This window comes from Pan troglodytes, chromosome 16, assembly GCF_028858775.2.
Source record: "Pan troglodytes isolate AG18354 chromosome 16, NHGRI_mPanTro3-v2.0_pri, whole genome shotgun sequence".
Taxonomy (NCBI): domain Eukaryota; kingdom Metazoa; phylum Chordata; class Mammalia; order Primates; family Hominidae; genus Pan; species Pan troglodytes.
Window position 1 is genome coordinate 87,623,265 of NC_072414.2, and position 9,087 is coordinate 87,632,351.

At 40.1% G+C, this 9,087-nt stretch overlaps 1 long non-coding RNA gene across 1 annotated transcript; it reads right to left on the reverse strand.

Moving 5' to 3' along the window:
- Window positions 1-2,227: 2,227 nt before the first annotated feature.
- Window positions 2,228-8,843, reverse strand: LOC134808479 (uncharacterized). Its single transcript, XR_010151523.1, has 3 exons — window positions 8,595-8,843; window positions 8,368-8,412; window positions 2,228-4,249 (listed from the first exon to the last, which is right to left on the reverse strand). It is a non-coding gene; the product is annotated as an uncharacterized LOC134808479 (long non-coding RNA).
- Window positions 8,844-9,087: the final 244 nt, after the last annotated feature.

A 9,087-nucleotide genomic window follows, 5' to 3' on the forward strand; every position in this document is an offset into this window, starting at 1 on the left:
AAGATTGTACCACTGCACTCCAGCATGGGCAACAGAGCTAGACTCTGTCTCAGAAAAAAAAAAAAAAGAAAGAAAAAGAAAAAAAAAGAAAAAAGAAAAAACCCTAGGGGGTAGTTATATAAATAAATGTTCTGTTCTGTGGTATCATCAAAAAGAATATTTACACATGTGGGAAAAAAATCACTAAAATTTGTTAGTGAAAAAAATGATTCTTTATAAAAAATGAGCACTTTCCACATTTTGCTATTTCTTGTGCTCTCCAGTGATTAGAAAGCTACACATCCTGCAGATTCCCCTATTAATATCAATCATAAAACAATATTTATAACCCAAAGTATGTTCACTCGATCATCTTGCTTTTATTTTCCTCCTTCCTTTGTACTTCTCAGTAATTTCAGATTTGCAGTTTAGCTGATTATTGATAAATTATTTTTACTTTAGTAATCTCCCCTTGGAATGATTATTTTTAGCATGATCATTGTATCCTTTAACTATATTTTGCCTGTAAGTATGAAACAAACTCTAAGGTTTATGAGTTTCATTTGTTTCTACTTTTCCATCATATTCTTTCAGTTCTTATGACTGTTATTTTTATTCAATTATTTGGTTGGAATATGTCCTTAAGTACTTTTTTTGACCAAAGTTTCAGAATGATTTATTTTCTGAGACCTGTGTGTCCGAGAACATTGTTTAAACCTCATGCATGAATGAGTCATGGCTTCCCTTTGTTTAGAAGTCTTGGATCACAATTTTTCATCCCCAAAAGAGAAGGATTTATGAAGAGAAAACATTTATGCCAAATTTACCTCTTCCCCCTTTCTCTGTTACCTTCTTTTTCCATGCTAATATTACTAACATTTTTCATTTTTAAATTCTGAATTTTCATTCGAATTACATTAGATTTAATTATCTTTCCTCTGATATCATTTTACCCAGGCACTCAGTAAATTTTTTAATCTGAAGACTCACATTTTTCTTAATATCAGGAAAATTTTCCTCTATTATTTCCCATTATTGTTTCTCCATCTGCTCTACCATTTTCCTCTCCGTTTTCAGCGTGTACTCACATACTGAGATGAACTATTTGTAAAACGATTTGGTCTATTTCTTCTTCAGCTGGGAGGAAGTAGTATGTGGAGGTAGAAGTGATGTTTGTAGTCAACCATCTCTTAGGGGTGGGATTAAAGGTAATTTTGGAATTAAAAAAATTTTAACTGCACATTTCTGAAGATGTCAACAAACAACTTTTGTAATAACAAAAATTTATTTTCATAAATGAAGAAAGCCCTAGAACAGGAAGGTGTGTAAAATCTACAAGAGTCGCTTTTCATTTCAATGATTAGTGACCAACCCCAGCCACGCTATTGTGAGTACTTGCGTTTCACAGTCTGAGTGAGACATAAGAGCCTATAAATGTTTTAATAATGGCAATAATTATGGTTATAATAGCAGAAAACAAACCTGTAAGTAAAGCTAGAGAAAAATCAAGATTACATTGCCTGAAGAGATACTATTAAGGTGAGCTGAAAAGGAAATTTTTCAGTGTAAGAGGGGCCTTTCATAGTGCGATCATATATTCCCTGCATGTGACATCAACCCCTAAAAGAAAATTTAAGATACCATAGCTTTTCCTTGACAATAGGTATTAGATTCCAGAAACCTCCCACAGTGGAAAATTTGGCAATTAAGGACTCTATGATTGATGTGAAAATAAAACTGGAATAAATCTCTGAAAACCCTCAAAAATGTACTTAACTACAATAAAATAATAGCATGGTAAATAAAGATATGGTTGAGATATCCAAACCTTAAATTAATAGTAATTAATGTTAGGCTTTTAATTTCCATTTATTTATTTATATTTTATTTTATTTATTTTTTATTTCATTTTACTTTAAGTTCTGGGATACATGTTCTGAATGTGCAGGTTTGTTACATAGGTATACATGTGCCTTGGTGGTTTGTTGTGCCTATCAACCCGTCATCTAGGTTTTAAGCCCCGCATGCACTAGGTATTTGTCCTAATGCTCTCCCTCCCCTCTCCCCACCGCCTCTGACAGGCACTGGTGTGTGATGTTCCCCTCCCTGTGTCCATGTGTTTTCATTGTTCAACTCCCACTTATAAGTGAGAATATGCAGTGTTTGGTTTTCTGTTCCTGATTTCCATTTATTCTTTCTAACACGTAGAAGTATTTTAGAATTTACCCTTAATTCTGAAAACATTTGTAAGGTAGTTCAATTTTATTGCAATAGACATATTACAGCAATTGATTTTTTTCCGGTGTGAGTGTTCTTGCTATTTCTTGGTCTCCTTCAAATAGTGATGTCTTTTGGGTTCTATTATCTGAGATTTTGTGACTGATCTTCCCAGCCCCCACCACCTTAGGTCCTGCATCCATCAGCATTTCTTGAGTCAATTTCACCTTTTCCCTTCTTATAGATTATTCCAGAGTGTGGCTGTAAGGGATATCTTCACTTTTCTTCTTGCCTCTTTGTGATCTTCCAGTCTTTTTCTATAACAGACCCTGCCTAGCTAGGCCAGGCCATTCAGCCCCTGCCCAGCCAGTCCAGTGTTATTTGTAGTCACTGCCCATGAATATTTACATAGTCTTTGCTCAGGCCATTCTCCCTGCTACATAAAGTGCATGATCAAGTGCATCACGTAAAGCTGTCTCATTGGGAAGGTCTTATGTCACCACTATCTTTCAAGGCTACCCTTGACTATGGCTACAATGCAGCCAGCTGTCCATTTTAGCTTGGACTGCTATACTGAGATAATCTACCTGTTGATCAACTTTGGTAATTTATTTTCCTTCCCTCAGTTTGTTTTATGGGACCCCCATAGGGCCATCAGTGTGAATTGAGCGAGGGACACAAGGCTATCATGCCGCGTACTCATGCCCTCTGGTTCTGCTTGGGCTCAATCTCAGCTGTTCCATTTCCATTTTGTGATAGATTATTATGATGCTTGTCTGGCTTGATGAACTGATGACTCTGGCAGAATCCAGCTCATAATAGAAGGCCTGGATGCATGGTCACTTATTCTCAAACACTCCTTCCCTCCCAGGGTACAGTGGGATGATGATGCACAGTTCTTCATTGCAAATGGCTTCTCCTTGTTGCAGAACCCCAGGGCTCTGCACTGAGAATCCCCCACTGTCATGAACTCATCTCTGCATCACTTTCCACCGCCGACACATGGTGCACATGGCAGGGATGCCTGAACACAGCCTGCACCTGGGGCAGACCCTCTTCCTGCTCCAGGTCCCACTCAGAATGGACAGACTGTAGATCACAGAAATAATCCTAGTTGTGTGGAATTTGTTATTTTGATTACATGTATTAGGCAGTACCATTATTCACTGCCTACCTATTTCGTCCCTTAGAAAACTGTTCCTATTTCATTGTATAAATGATCTCCACAATTCTCCGTGAGTCTGTCCATCTTCCTCGTCACTGTGATCTTCTCAATCATTACAAATTGCTCCTGGATGCTGGTGGTTACGTGTTACTGCCTGATGTCTATTGCTTTGAGACACCATCATCCCCACTGCAGAACAGAACTTTCACAAAAGTTAAAGATGCAGGTGCCTGTCTCATCAGCACATGTGCAGCAGCCCTGGGAATGCTGAGTCGTCTGGGCCTTGCTGAGGAACATAATCTTCTGGTGGGTCCCCTGGCCTCAAATCTTACACTCTCTCCAGCATAGCCTCTGTGCTGAGCCTTTTAGTCCTTTCTTCTACCATCTGCCATAGCCATTGAACTTTGGATCTTCACCCAGCATGGGGGCCAGCTTGTTTTCCAGACTTCTAGGAGCCATTCTCTCAAGAAGTTTTTGTTCTTCCCTGGTGTTAAATCCCATATATTGAGAGCGTCCCCATCTTATGTCTGGACACCTTAATCAGGCACTCTCAAAATCCAGTCCATGGGAACTGCCATGGTTTCCTCCAGCACAAATGGTTTTCTTACAGGCTCCTTGGCATATCATCTTCAACAGGCTTAGCACATCTCAAGTAAGCTGTGACGTAACTTTAGTTTTGGCTTCGTAGCCAGGAGAAAAGGTGGGGCACCTCCAGAGGTGGGCTCTGTGATTGTTGCAAGATTGAGAACTCTGCAGTGCCTCCCCATGCAGTGGGAAAGCTGGCTCTCCGTAGAAAGGAGGGATCCACCTCTTGAGGCTTTGAGGAATTGGAGGGAGCCCAGAATCTGCAGGGTGCATGAGGGAGGCTCACTGGAGGGGGGCTAATGCCTGTGAAAGACAAAAGGAAAAAAAAAAGCAAGCGATTCTCCTGCCTCAGCCTCCGAGTAACTGGGATTACAGGCACGCACCACCATGCCCGGCTAATTTTTGTATTTTTAGTAGAGACTGGGTTTCACCATGTTGGCCAGGCTAGTCTCAAACTCCTGACCTCAGGTGATTTACCCGCCTTGGACTCCCAAAGTGCTGGGATTGCAGGTGCCACTGCACTCCAGCCTGGGGGACAGAGTGAGTCTCCACCTCAAAAAAAAAGGGAAAAGCAGAATTTGGCAAGGAGACCCTCCTACTGCAATGTAGATCTGACAAGCTATAGCCAAGCCAACAGGGAGCTCCAGTGCAAAAAGTGCCCATTAGAGGGCCCAGCCTTGGGCAGAAAACACCAGGCCCTAGTGTCCTCTGCCACGCTCAGGCACTGCATAGTCCTGTGTGAAAGGAGCATGAACTCAGCTCAAAAGCTGCAGTTGATCCTGAAGGTGCCGTATTACAAGCTGTCAGCTAACTGCCCTCCTTGAAGTGAAATAACAACTCCTTTTTTGGAGGAAGATCGCAGAGACCACAGTCCATGACTACCATACAAGCAAGATTCTCTCATGATGAGAAACCTACAAGAATTAGGAGTTAGTAAGGAAATAGCAAATTTGTGAGTTACGTCATGTGTTTAATCCAGTACATATGATTTTGAGAGTAAGACTGAGCAAAATCACCCAATGCATTGTTCTTTCTTTCTCTTAGGAATTTATCACTTAATTTTTCACCAATTAAATATACACTCACATAATTTAATCACAGCATAAACACAAAAAACAAAATTTTCTTCAATATTATTCATTCAACACCTAGTATTCTTTAGTACTATATATTCCAAAGTTCTATATCTTAAACCACAATGAGATATTATCTCACCCCATATAAAACGGCTATTGTCAAAAAGACAGAAAATAGGTGAGGTGTGGTGGCTCACACCTGTAATCCCAGCACTTTGGGAGGCTGAGATGGGCAGATCACCTGAGGTCAGGAGTTTGAGACCAGCCTGATCAACATGGTGAAACTCCATCTCTACTAAAAATACAAAATTAGCCGGGTGTGGTGGTGCATGCCTGTAATCCCAGCTACTTGAGAGGCTGAGGCAGGAGAATTGCTTGAACCCAGGAGGCGGAGGTTGCAGTGAGCCAAGATCGCGCCATTGCACTCCAGCCTGGGCAACAAGAGTGAAACTCCATTTCAAAAAAAAAAGAAAAAAAAGACAGAAAATAACAAATGGTGGTGAGGATGCAGAGAAATGGAAACCCTCATACACTGCATACGCTGTAGGTGAGAACATAAAGTAGCATGGCCACTATAGACGATGGTATTGAGGTTCCTTAAAAAATTAAAAATAAAACAATCATATGATCCAGAAATCCCACTTCTGGGTATATATCTCAAGGAAATGAAGTAAGTATGTTGAAGAAATATCTGTACTCCTATGTCTACTGTAGCACCACTCACAATAGCCAAGCCAATCAACCTAAGTTGTCCATCAGAAGATGAATGGATAAAGAAAATGCAGTAGATACATACAATGGAATGGTACTCTGCCATAAGAAATAATAAAATCCTGTCATTTGCAATAACGTGGATAGAAATGGAGGACATTATGCTAAGTTAAATAAGCCAGGCACAAAAAGACAAATCTTGCATGTTCTCATTCATATGGGGGAGCTAAAAAATGGGATCCCATGGAGACAGTGAGTAGAATATTCGGTGGTTAACGGGCTGGGAAGGGTAGCAGGCGGTGGGTAAAGAGGAGCTGGTTAATGGGTACACAAATACAGTTACAAGAAACAAGATCTAGTGTTTGGTAGCACAATTGGACAACTATAATTAACAATAATTGTATATTTCAAAATAGCTAGAAGATTTGGAGTGATCTCAACAGAGAAATGACAAATATTTAAGATGATGGATACATATTACATGTTTGTCTCAAAATATCACATGTACCCCATAAATATGTACAACTCTTATGTATCCATGAAAAATAAAAATAGAAAATTAAACCCATAAAAAATTACACCTAACTAGGACCTTAGTGGTTCTCAAGTAAACTCTCATATTTTATAAATGAGAAAAATGAAATTCAGCTCAATTAGCTGACTGTAAGCGGAAAACACAGTTCTTTGGGTTTAGAGTTTCTATATTTAGCAAATAAAAATATAGGATTCCCAGTTAAATTTTAGTTCCAGATAAGCAACAGATAATTTTTTAGCATAAGTATATCCATGCAATATATGGGATAAACTTATACTAAAAAGGTATTCGTTGATTATGTGAAGTTCAAATGTAACTGCGTGTCCTGTAGGTTACCTGGTAGTCTTATCCACGCTTCAAAATCACCATGTCTCCTCACCACTTATAGTTCCTACTCCAGGGTTCTCTGAGTGTGCTGCAAATTTCTGTTGTGACTAAAACCGAAAGACTGGAGCCGGACTACAGAGGAAAGATCACTAAAGAAGCAGCAGTGGGAAAAATCTATGTGTGGCCTTTGTAAAAAAATAAAAATAAATTACAAAAACTATGTTATTCAAGATACACGCTGATCAAATACTCAATGCACTGTGCCTCGCTAGGGTGCTGAGCCAATGCTTCTCACACTGGGAGTCATGACTCATTAGTGGGCTGAGAAACCAAATTAGTAGGTTGTGAGAAGCAATTTTTTTTTTTTAATAAAATGGAAGAGTATGCCAAGCACAATGGCTCGTGCCTATAATCCTAGCAGTTTGGGAGGCCGAGGCAGGCAGATTGCCTGAGCTCAGGAGTTCAAGACCAGCCTGGACAACACAGTGAAACTCCATCTCTACCAGAATACAAAAAATTAGCCAGGCTTGGTGGTGTACGCCTGTAGTCCCAGCTACTTCGGGAGGTTGAGGCAGGAGAATTGCTTGAACCTGGGAGGTGGAGTTTCTGGTGAGCCGAGATCGCGCCATTGCACTACAGCCTGGGCAACAGAGTGAGAATCTGTCTCCAAAAAATAAATAAAATAAAATAGAAGAGTATAGAACAGCAAATGTCATCATGTAATCACATATAGTAAGAATGACTATTTTGTGAAATTTTTCTTTCCATTATATGTGTCTATGTGTACTAGATCACTGCTATGCTAGGCCCACTGAGTGCTGAGAACAGAAAATTCATCTGAAATCAGCCACACGAACTGACAATTGTCTTCTGGCTTGGGGAACTCATTTTCCACAAAATCTGAAAGCCTAGGGTCATACTAACTGATAAAACAACTGGCTATAAGACACTGCCTATCCCCATCGGAGAAAAAGAAAGGGCTCTAAAGCCACAAAGGAGGCCTCTAAGAAGGTATAAACATGAGATGGTGGCCGGGCATGGTGGCGCACACCTATAATCCCAGCATTTTGGGAGGTCTAGGCGGGTGGATCACTTGAGGTCAGGAATTCGAGACCAGCCTGGCCAACACGGAGAAACCCCGTCTCTACAGAAAATACAAATAGTAGCTGATCATGGTGGTGAATGCCTGCAGTTCCAGCTATTTGGGAGGCTGAGGCAAAGAATCGCTTGCACCCAGGAGGGAGAGGTTGCAGTGGGCCGAGAATGCACCACTGCACTCCAGCCTGGGCAACAGAGCAAGATTCTGTCTCAGATTTAAAAAAAAAGAGAGAGAGAGAGATGGCAATGCATCTCCAAACTGGATGTTAAGATCCATTGGACAATTAAGGTCAGGGAAAGTCAGGGTGCAGCTTGGTGACTACCGTAATCAAGTCACATGTGAACTAACCTTCCACATGAACAACCACCATTTATTTTAGTGTGAACACATCAATTCCTCTGGGCTCTAATTCTTAAACACATAGTCTTTGAAAAAATTCCCTTGGAATTCTATGCTCCTAAACAGTTCAGCAGCACAAGCTTTCATCTTACATTTTATTTTTTTTCCATGAGACAGCAAAACATGAAATCTTGCTAATGATCTTTTAAAAGAATATGCTGATTATAAATACTGGTTTTGTCTTCCTGGCTGGAGTAACATTGTAAAGAAGAACAAGATAATTATAAAATGGAAAAGATTCAAAACATGGAAAAAGGTTCCGGTCATGACTTACTTGTCCGGGAAGCACACTTTCTCAGACACTCAGTCTTCATAGTACCTTTGACCAGAGAGACAGACAAGTCTTAGAGCTCACAGTTACCAGCCAAGATAAGAAAGGAGTCAATACTCATTTTCCTATGATCTTTTTCCTTTCACAGAAAAATATGATATGTTGAGGAATTTTTTAGTTATAAAATGTGATCAAGGCCAGGCACTGTGGCTCGCGCTTGTAATACTCACATTTTGGAATTCCAGGGCAGGAGGATCACTTGAGATCAGAAGTTCAACACCAGCCTGAGCAACACAGCAAGACTTCCGTGTCTACAATTTTTTTTAAATTATCCAGGCATAGTGTTGGTGTGCACCTGTAGTCCCAGCTACTCAGGAGGCTAAAGTGGGAGGATCACTTGAGTTCAGGAATTCGAGGCGGCAGTGAGCTATGATCCCGCCACTGCACTCCAGCCTGGGTGACAGAGCGAGATCTTGACTCTAAGAATAAAAATTTTTAACGATCAGACGAGAAGTCACATTTTTTTCTTTCCAAATCTACCACATCTGATGTGGTGAAAACATAACAAAATAGTGCGAAATTGCATCTGGACACAGTGCTTTTCATTTGTTGTTTTTCTTGTTGATGTTTGTTTTCACCTTTAAAAAAAATCCCAACATTGAAGCTACATCAAAGAAAAACACCTGCATTCTAGGTATCTGTCCAAACCTATTCGAAAAATAA